This window comes from Podarcis muralis, chromosome 16 (assembly GCF_964188315.1).
Source record: "Podarcis muralis chromosome 16, rPodMur119.hap1.1, whole genome shotgun sequence".
Taxonomy (NCBI): Eukaryota; Metazoa; Chordata; class Lepidosauria; order Squamata; family Lacertidae; genus Podarcis; species Podarcis muralis.
The window spans coordinates 11439777-11450051 of record NC_135670.1 but is presented as its reverse complement, the minus strand read 5'-3'; the positions used below and the strand labels follow the sequence as shown (position 1 = coordinate 11450051).

The window sequence follows — 10275 nt, the reverse complement described above, 5'->3', positions numbered from 1 at the left end:
GTGCATGCACACTTCTTCAGATACATGACTATGTATTCAGTTGGTCTGACTATGGCAGACCAACACGGCTACCCATCTGTAATAATCTTTCAAACATTGTATAAATTAACTCCAGTCCTTTTCAAATAATTGATCTCACTGGTTTCAGATTTTTCCTGCCGCCGGTGGATCTCTAGGCTGCTTGGAATAGACCACAAAAGATTTGTGTTGTGTTTTTTTTACAGTTGTGAGTTCCCCCGCCCTTCCTCTAAAACTGGGCTGCGGGAAGGAAGGAAGCCTGTGGGGTGGGAGGGAAATGGGGGTGGATTTTTAATGTATTAGAATACAGTGGTACCTCTGGATGCGAATGGGATCCATTCTGGAGTCCCATTCGCATCCTGAAGTGAACGCAACCCACTTCTGTGTGGGTCAAGATCATTCCATTTTTTTACAGGGCTTTCAACATAAGCTGCAGAATGTGCTTCATTTACCATAGATGCCACACGGACAATCCCGTGTCCCTCTGTTAGGTGCTCTTGGGAAAGTTAATGGTCATGTACTGTAGCATTGTATTAACTTATTTCACAACTGTTTTTTGTAGGTGTACTTCTACGTGTCAAGCTACAGAAGAAGTATACCTGTTTTAGAAGAGGTAGAGATGATTTCGAAGGTGAATGCATGATATGTAAACCAGGTACGTTTGTTTCTGTGGCATGTAAAGGAGGACTCAACCTGCAATCGCATGTGGACTCCGAAAAACACAAAAGAGCAATTCAGGGAGAAGCTTCTTTCTTAACAGACTTTTTCGTGAAACCAGGTAGCAGTTTGGAAGATGAAGTAACCGCAGCAGAGGGAACTTTCGCTTTTCACACTGTTAGGCACCACAGCAATTATAACATGATGGTGTGCACATCAGGCCCACTGAGGACCACGTTCCCAGATTACGATATTGCAAGGATATTTTCAAGTGCAAAAACCAAGACTGAGGCAATTGTAAATTCTGTCTTGGCACCTGATTGTTTAGAAAACGTTTTGAAAAGCATTGAAGAAAATGAAGTAGATTTTTGCGGAGTTTCTACTGGTGGGAGTGACCATGGTTCGGTAAAGGTGTTTCCGATAGTTATTCAATATTTTGACTGGAAAAGTGGTGGTTTGCAGTCCAAAATAATTGAAATGCAAAGCCAACCCAACGAGAGTGCAGATACAATCTCCTCATATGTGAAGGAAACTCTTGATAGTAAAGGACTACTAAATAAATGTATAGCGTTCACAGGTGACAACTGCAACACAATGTTTGGAGGGATGCCATGGGATTCAGAAGGAAGAAATGTGTTTGCAAAGTTGAAGAATGAGCTAGATAACAAAACTTTAATTGGTGTGGAATGTCCAGCACACATTTTGAATAACTGCGTACAGCAGGCAGCAGAAACGTTGGACGTCGATGTTGAGGGCATCCTTTTCAGGATATACCAGTACTTTCATATCTATAGAGTCCGAACAGAGCAGTTAAAGGAGTACTGTGAATTTGTGGACATTGAATACAAACAGCTGCTATCGCATAGCAAAACAAGGTGGTTGTCATTATTTCCAAGTATCACTAGACTCATTCACCTGTTTCCAGCTGTCAAGGCGTTTTTCCTCTCGCAGAATAAACCACCAACAGTGTTAAAAGACTTTTTTGAACATGAGTTCAGTGAGGTTTATTTATTGCACTTGTAGTCTCTCATGAGTATCTTTCACTCAAATATTTTGGAACTCGAGAGGGAAAATAATTCAGTTGTAGAGGTTCTGAAAGTTCTGCTTTGTGTTCATAACATGCTTACTGAACGTAAGAGCAACAACTTTATGTGCCTCAAAGTTAAGAGCCTCCTAGCAGAAAAGCGTAAGCATGGTCTTAGTGCGGAGTGTGACAAATTCCGTGCAGAAGTAAATAGCTTATACGACAGGTGCATAGAATATCTGGAAAAATGGATGGAGCCCATGAAGGAGTTTTCATGCTTCATGTGGATGTCTCTTAGTGAGTCACTAGAGTGGGACAAGGTAGAATCTTCCATGAAATTTCTCCTGGACAGGCATGTCTCCATAGATTATGGAAAGTGCTTTGATCAATTCTTCAACCTCCGGAAGTTTGTAAATCAATACAAAGGTGATGATGAATTCATTAATCTACAGGCGCATCAGAAGTGGGCCAAATACTTTGAGACTTCCAAAAACATGTGCCAGTCAGAACTTCTGAAAATTGCACAGTTTTTTTTTTGCTATTGTACCACATAATGCGATTGTGGAACGCATCTTCTCTCTGATGCAAAGTCAGTGGAGCAAAGAAGGAGGCAACTTACCTTTTGAATCACTGCGAAGTATATTGCTAGTACAATATAATTATGAGCACTTTACTTGCAAGGAATTTCATGCCTATCTCTTAAGCAATAAGCAGTTGTTGAACAAGATCAGATCTACAGAGAAATAGGCTTAGGCCAGACAGTGTCAGAAAGAAGAATAAAGTGCATCTGAAAGTGACATAAAGGTATTGGTTTATATTTGTACCGATACATGAGTTTAAATTGTTATTATTTTGTTGTTGAAAGTTAAGAGCATTAGTACTAGCAATATATCACAGGTTCTATAGCCTACATATAGTAGGGGTGTTTAAAATTAGAGCTGCCATAGTGATCCGTAGTTAAAAGTAAAAGTCTGCAAATGTGTCCCCTTTTTTGTTCAAAATATGACAACCCTACTTTATTAACACTTCACGTTATGAGAACACTGCTTTCAAGCATCTAGCTATAAAGATATGGGGAACCTCTAGCCCTCCAGATCTTGCTGAACTTCCAACTCCCATCTGCACCAGCAAGCATGACTAGGGATTATGGGAGTTGTAGTTCAGCAAGATCTGGAGAGCCACCTGTTTATACAGTGGTGCCCCGCAAGACGAAAAACTCGCTAGACGAAAGGGTTTTCTGTTTTTTTAGTCGTTCCGCAAGACGAATTTCCCTATGGGCTTGCTTCGCAAGACGAAACGTCTTGCGAGTTTGTTTCTTTTTTCTTATAGCCGCTAATAGCCGTGCTTCGCAAGACGAAGAGACTCGTGGAACGGATTAATTTCGTCTTGCGAGGCACCACTGTACTTTTTGTTAGGACTGCATCTCCCATCAGGCCAATATTGTCATAGATTATAGGAGTTGCAAAGCCGCATTGGCTACTCTTGATCTCTTTCTATGGCTTATAAAGAGGGTGTTTTGCTTACTGCTTAACTGTGTAGCTGCTACAAAGGTGGGGGTTCACTTCAGTCCAGCTCCTCCTTTTCTTGGCAGGCCCGGGTCTCCCAGTGCCCGGCTCTGTAATGTCCGGAGGTACAGGAATGCCCACCCAGTGTTCTGTCTTCGGTGCCAGCGGCTTTGCCATCTGCTGGTTCTATCCTCAAGCACTGGGACAGAAGGCATGTTGGATCAGGTACAAACTATACCTGTCAAGGCTCTACCACAGTCATCTCCAACATGGTGCCCATTCAGACAAGGGACGACTACAGCCCCTTCTCAGCCCTGGCCTTTGGCCATCCTGGTTAGAGCCGGTGGAAATGGGGGGGCACCTGTGGCTGGTTGTAACAGCTAGAGCAGGCATAGGCAAACTCGGCCCTCCAGATGTTTTGGGACTACAACTCCCAACATCCCTAGCTAACAGGACCAGTGGTCAGGGATGATGGGAATTGTAGTCCAAAACATCTGGAGGGCCGAGTTTACCTATGCCTGAGCTAGAGCCTATAGAGAGGGGGCCATTTTGTGTGTGGGGAGAAACCCTTAAGCATATTTTCTCTTTTTTCTCCACAGGGCTTTTTAAGACTTCTGCAGAGATGTGGAACTGAAGGCGCAAGACTATTCAAGCTGCTAAAGGCTACTGTAGAAGAATGCATTGGTGCCCAAGGGTCTTAAAGGCTGGGCCCCCGAATCTGGACAGGAGGTTTAGCAGGCCAGGTGCCAGCATGCAGCCCTACTGGGCACTGACTATAGGCCTCAGGGATTAGAAGAGTCCCTAGTTCCCTAATTGGCTTGACCTGCCATGCCATTTCTCAGAGCCTGGAAGTGGTAGAGAAGCCCTTGATCCCGATGGTGCCAAAAATACGAGAGGGAAGAGGGGCGTGGCGAGGCCGATGCCACAAAGAGAAAGGCACAGACCCAGTGGGGTGGGGTGTCCAGTTACAGGGAGGTGGATATTGGCAGTAGGGGCAGCAGCTAGTCTGCTGAGGGCCCCTGGGAATCCGGGTTCAAATGATGCTGGATATAAATACAATTGTGTAGCTGGCTTTGTCCTGGCATAGGTTTTACACAGCAGCCAAAATCTAATTCAAGCGTTAATGTTGAACTCCTTGATTTTTCATGCACGGAACTAGGCTTTGATGGGATGCTGTCACTAGCCTTTCAGCTAGCGCTGTAGATTATAGGTTACCTTGTTAGTGGCTTGCCTGGCACCCTCACTGTATTCTTCAGTGGCAGGTATGGCAGTCTTAAAAGTTCCCCCAGGACTTGTAATTGTGCTAAATTCAGCATTTTAGGCTGTCTCTGTTGTAAACTTTTCTCTTTGATTTTTTTGCTATCTTACATTGTTGTCTTCCATGAAGTATTTGCTGATGGGCATGTATGTGTGTTATATATGTTTATAATAAACGTGGCTGAAAACTACCCTCTGGACTCTAAATGTGGCACTATAAACTGGGTGGGAAACCTTTTCCAACTCGAGGGCAATTTCCCTTCTGCAACCTTCCAGGGGCCACAGGCAAAAGTGGTTGGAGCAATTGATAAAAATGTTAAGTTTGTACGGTAGGTCAGTTTCTATGCACACTCCTCTTAGCTCCAGGCAAGTAAGAGGCATTATTAGCCTTCAAGGACATGTTCTAGGTCACATGGAAAACCATTGGGTGGTGTGGGGAGCAGTGCCCAGTGATGGGAAGGGCAACCACAATGATCAAGTGTTTCCCAACCTTTAGTCTCCAGCTGTTTTTTTGGACTACAATCATCCCTGACCACTGGTGTTGCTAGCTAGGAGACCCAAGGTTGGGAAACTTCTCTAGAATATGTGGACAGCCAATGAAGCTGAATGATGTAGGTGGTGAAGAAAAAGCCGCTGTGCTCTCCTCGTTTTGGCCTCTCTTGGAGGTGTTCGGCACCTATCACGATATCGTGAGTTTTGGCAGACACAGCCCTAAGTATGCTGATGCGTGTTTTATCAGCAGGCTCGAGAACGAACTTGCTCATTTAGATACCTGGGTGTACAGTGGTACCTCAGGTTACAAACACTTTGGGTTACAGACTCCGCTAACCCAGAAGTAGTACCTCGGGTTAAGAACTTTACCTCAGGGTGAGAACAGAAATCTCATGCCAGCGGCAGCGGGAGACCCCATTAAAGTACCTCAGGTTAAGAACGGTCCTCCAGAACAAATAAAGTTCGTAACCAGAGCTACCACTGTACTGTCTTGGTCATATGGAAGCAGTGAAAGTCAAAGCACAGAAAAGCATAGGGCATTGATGCGAAGTTTTGTCAACAGTAAGGGAGAGGGCAGCTGATTAAAGCTTCCCTGAAGATATTTGGTAGTAAAGCGCTTACCCAAATGCTCTATGGTGTTGAAACTCAGGTTCTGATTCAAACTCCATTCAAGTTTTGGAAACTGCAGTATATTTCACACACACCCCACTAGCAATGCTCTACTATCAGAAGTAACAGCAGCTCTTATTCATACAGAATACAGATGGTCAACAATTAAAAGCAAGAGTGGACTGAGCTCAGCTAAAGTATATATTTTTTAATTTGTTACTATGCCTACTGAGAGTTTTCCTGCACTGTGCTATATGGAATTGGACGGTAACAAGTTTGAAAAACCGCTTGTCAAGATGTTTTAGACCAGGCACGTCCAACAGGTAGATCGTGATCTACCAGTACATCACTGGACATCCGTGGTAGATCAGTGGCTCCCTGCAAAGAAGCTGAACAACTTTGGCTCTCCTAAAAGAAGCTCAACAATTTTGCCCTGCACCCCCCCCAAAAATGGGACTTCCCTCTCTAAAAAAGCTCAGCAACTGACCTGAACCCCAAAAAACAGGGCTTTCCTTCCTACAAAATGCTCAACAACTTTGACATGAACCCCCCAAAAGGGGGGTAGATCACTGCCAGTTTGTAACTCTTGTGAGTAGATCGCAGTCTCTTGGGAGTTGGCCACCCCTGTTTTAGACTATTATTAACCAGATTTTTGCCTTGGTATCCACTCTTGAGAACGCAGCATTTTAGAGCTAGTTACCTGACCAAACTTACCAGCTTCCTTTAGAAATGACTTTATTGAATTAGGCATCGCTTTATAAACACAACTGCAGTCTTTGATGACCAGTGTTGTCCCCTAGGCAGACAGCCTTGGTATTTGTGGCCAACGTTAGGTGGAAGACATCACTCGTTTGTTAGCCTGTTCCTCATATAGAGACCCAAGAGGTCACTTTCTGAAACCATTGTTGACGCAAGCAAGCAGGTACACCCTGACAGAAATGGTCTAGTTTCTTTTTAATGAGGATGATAGCTTTGTCATACACAGAGTGGCTCCCTATGCACTGGCTTCAAAAAAGGAAAGGAAAGGGGGGGGGGAGGAGGAGGAGGAATAATAATAATAATAATAATAATAATAATAAATTTATTTCTACCCTGCCCATCTGGCTGGGTTTCCCCAGCCACTGTAGACGGCTTTCAACAGAACATTAGAAACAGAACATTAGAAACAGAACATTAGATAAAATAGCTATAAATCCAGCTGAAAGGCTGGATTTGAGTTTATTGGTGTCCTCTCAAATCATGGATGTTGGCTCATTGGGGATGTAAGCTCTGTTGCTGTGGGTTTGACATTGCTTTGGGCTAGAACGATAAAACTTCTATATAAAAAGCCTGCTAAGTCTTAAGCTATTTTACCACCACCACGCCTTTCCATTGCTTTTATGGGCTCACACAAACAACATCCTTCCAACCCTGTCTCAAATATATTTGCTATTTCTTTTAATTGTGCTTGAAGCATAATGAGTTAATTTGAGGGCGGATATATCTCCAATTTTTAAATGAAAGAAAACAAATATAAATGAAAAGGTGTTCTTAATAATTCGGGACACTTGTGCATTTCACGATGAAATCAAAGTTGAAAGGGTAAAAGCAAGTAAATCTGGTAAACTTAAAAGGATCTGGATGTACCGGTAAATTGTTCCTAAGGCTACGTGTCACCAGATACTGGAAATTCCTTTTACAGCTTTTCAAGTTAGAAGCTCCCAACAGAACAGGAAACTATCAAAGGGAAAGATTTGGAACCTCTGCCGGCACGCAATAGTTTCACAGTGCCTGCTGGGTAAATGGGTGGGTCTATGCAAATTTAGCACCAATCGCCATCGGAGTAACCAGGCAGATGGCTGAGAAATTGACAAGATCGAAAGAATAATCTAGTTTTGAGGTTAAATTGTCGATCTAGAGGGTGCTGAGTTGGAAATGTTGTCGGAGTGTATTTTGTGGAATTGGAAACGGTGCTGATTCTGATGGGGCGGTGAGAGCTTTGCGGCGCCATGTACCCACCATCACCTCAAAAGCCCTCGGAAAAGGAGACCCGCGTGATTTTTGTTTCCTTTGGTATCGCTTCTCGGCCTTTTGGCTAAGATCAAGTGTAGTATCTGTTCTTATCAGTTTAATATCTGATATGTCCTCTATTTGAGGACTATATATTAAATGGATTTTTGGAATTGGGAGATGGAATAGGGGCTTGCTCCATCCACTCCATGCATCGACCTGGTATTGCAGTATCTCCAGGAACGGTGCACCTCCCTCTGGGGGGAATATTGCTTGTACAAAAAATAGATGAAAGTTGTTTGGAACGTGTTCTGACTTTCACCAAGCTTATGCTCTACAAAGCTTTTTGAAAACCAGTACAGTACAGCACTGGGACGCAGGTGGCGCTGTGGGTTAAAGCCTCAGCGCCTAGGACTTGCCGATCGTCAGGTCGGCGGTTCGAATCCCCGCGGCGGGGTGCGCTCCCGTCGTTCGGTCCCAGCGCCTAGCAACCTAGCAGTTCGAAAGCACCTTCGGGTGCAAGTAGATAAATAGGGACCGCTTTCTAGCGGGAAACGGTGTTCCGTGTGCTGCCCTGGCTTGCCAGAGCAGCGATGTCACGCTGGCCACGTGACCCGGAAGTGTCTGCGGACAGCACTGGCTCCCGGCCTATAGAGTGAGATGAGCGCACAACCCTAGAGTCTGGCAAGACTGGCCCGTACGGGCAGGGGTACCTTTACCTTTACCTTTTACAGTACAGCACAGTAGCTAACCGAACCTTTCAAAAATACATGTATTTGGAGAAAATAAATGAAGTGATGAAAATGACACACAAAAGTGTATTAGTCCTACTCGGGTTACAAACGCTGCGGTTTGTACCGCGAAGGCCGAATCACGTCACGCACATGCACAGACACGGCGCTTTAGGCTGTGAACGCTGCAGGTTGCAAACGTGCCTCCCGTATGGATCACGTTCACAACCAGAGGTATGACTATATTAAAAAGAGCTTGTCTGCAAAAATGTGTGTGTTAGTCAAAATTACATACAAAAAAGCCTTGTGTCAGCCTGGGGTTGCAGTGCCTCCAGGAACACAGCACCTCATCTCTGTGGAGGAATACGGCTGGTTCAGAAAAAATAAAAAATGAAATAAGTAGCATAATGTTCTGCTTCGGAATGTTCTAGTTCCAAATTCTAACCAGCCAGGCTCTGTTTCCAAAATGTTCCAATCACCTCCCCACCCAACCGCTCAGCATTCCATGGCCACTGACTTTACTTAGTCATCACTGGTTTCCTCCTTAAAAATATATCTATTTGTTGTACTTTCCAAACCGTCCTGCCCGCTTATATCTCCAGGGAGGGTGCCATTTTGACTACATAAGCCTGGCATTTCAATGAACAGCTTAACAAATATGCAGCAGATTTCAGGAACTCCCCCCAACACTGCAGCCCAATAAATTAGAGATTTAAGAAGGCATCAATTTCTGTCCTTACTCTTGCTCCTCACAAGCAGCACTGCTCCCCTTCTGCTGCAGTTTGCCTTCCATCAAGAGTCAAGTTATTTGTCTAGCTGTCTGCTGTGGCAGAATTTTACACAATGAATTACAGTATGATTATGTTATTTTACGATGCTCGTTTCAGTGCGTTCATTCCCGTGCAAAGGAAATGGCATGCAAATGGGGACATTGGTTCTCATTTGCCTGTTTAAGGGAATGGCCGCTGCCCCACTAACCTCAGCCAGCCCCCTTCTGTCTGCCTTCCTAGGGAACAAGGGGGGGGGGGGCCTGCCTGCCAGCTTCCTTCTCCTTAGATATCAGACTTGTCTTTGCAGAACTCTGCAGGGAAGAGGCAGAGGAGGAGGAGGAGGAGAGAAAGGGAGAATTATCTGGCCCCACCTCTGTCATTCTGGCTCCACTTCCTGCCTGGGCTCCCTGCATTTCCCGCTTCAGTCCCAATGCAAACCAGGCAACACGCCCTGGAACCTGCAGTTCCTTAAAGTTGCTTGGAATAAGGGAAATATTTATTCTGCAACTCTGCTTTGCTTGGCTTGACGCAGGATGCTCTCAAGGGGAACAGGAAGTTAGGAACGGGAAACTTTGGGGACTTGTACTGGCACGCAATGAGTTAACAGTTACAAGGAGCCTGACGTGTAAATGGGCGGGAGTATGCAGATTTAGCACCAATCGCCATCGGAGTAACCAGGCAGATAGCTGAGAAATTGATAAGATCGAAAGAATAATCTAGTTTTGAGATTAAATTGTTGATCTAGAGGGTGCTGAGTTGGACAACGGAAGGAGAAAAGTTGCCAGAGTGTATTTTGTGGAATTGAAAACGGTGCTGATTCCGAGGGGGCGGTGAGATGTTTGCAGCACCCAGGTACCCACCGACAGCTGAAAAGCCATCGGAAAAGGAGACCTAAGTAATTTTTGTTTTCCTTGGCATCGCTTCTCGGCCTTTTGGCTAAGATCAAGTGTAGTATCTGTTCTTATCAGTTTAATATCTGATATGTCCTCTATTTGAGGACTATATATTAAATGGATTTTTGGAATTGGGAGATGGAATAGGGGCTTGCTCCGTCCACTCCATGCATCGACCTGGTATTGCAGTACCTCCAGGAACGGTGCACCTCCCTCTGGGGGGAATATTGTTGCTTCAAAAAATAGATAAAGCTCTAATTCCTTGTTGTTTTATGCTCGGCTGTAGTTCAGCTTTTTTCCTCAATGCTGTAAGCTCGGTTTGATTTCCTA

At 44.5% G+C, this 10275-nt stretch overlaps 1 long non-coding RNA gene and 3 other non-coding genes across 4 annotated transcripts; all 4 read left to right on the top strand.

Annotated features, from left to right (window-relative positions):
- Window positions 1-593: 593 nt before the first annotated feature.
- LOC114586556 (uncharacterized) lies at window positions 594-4652 on the top strand. Its single transcript, XR_003704142.2, has 2 exons — window positions 594-673; window positions 3804-4652. It is a non-coding gene; the product is annotated as an uncharacterized LOC114586556 (long non-coding RNA).
- On the top strand, window positions 3274-3414 carry LOC114587261 (small nucleolar RNA SNORA57). Its single transcript, XR_003704262.1, has one exon. It is a non-coding gene; the product is annotated as a small nucleolar RNA SNORA57 (small nucleolar RNA).
- Window positions 4653-7616: 2964 nt separating the features above from the next.
- Window positions 7617-7807, top strand: LOC114587243 (U2 spliceosomal RNA). The gene has a single exon (XR_003704250.2). It is a non-coding gene; the product is annotated as a U2 spliceosomal RNA (small nuclear RNA).
- A 2161-nt stretch (window positions 7808-9968) lies between these two features.
- On the top strand, window positions 9969-10159 carry LOC114587240 (U2 spliceosomal RNA). The gene has a single exon (XR_003704247.2). It is a non-coding gene; the product is annotated as a U2 spliceosomal RNA (small nuclear RNA).
- The last annotated feature ends 116 nt before the right edge of the window (window positions 10160-10275 follow it).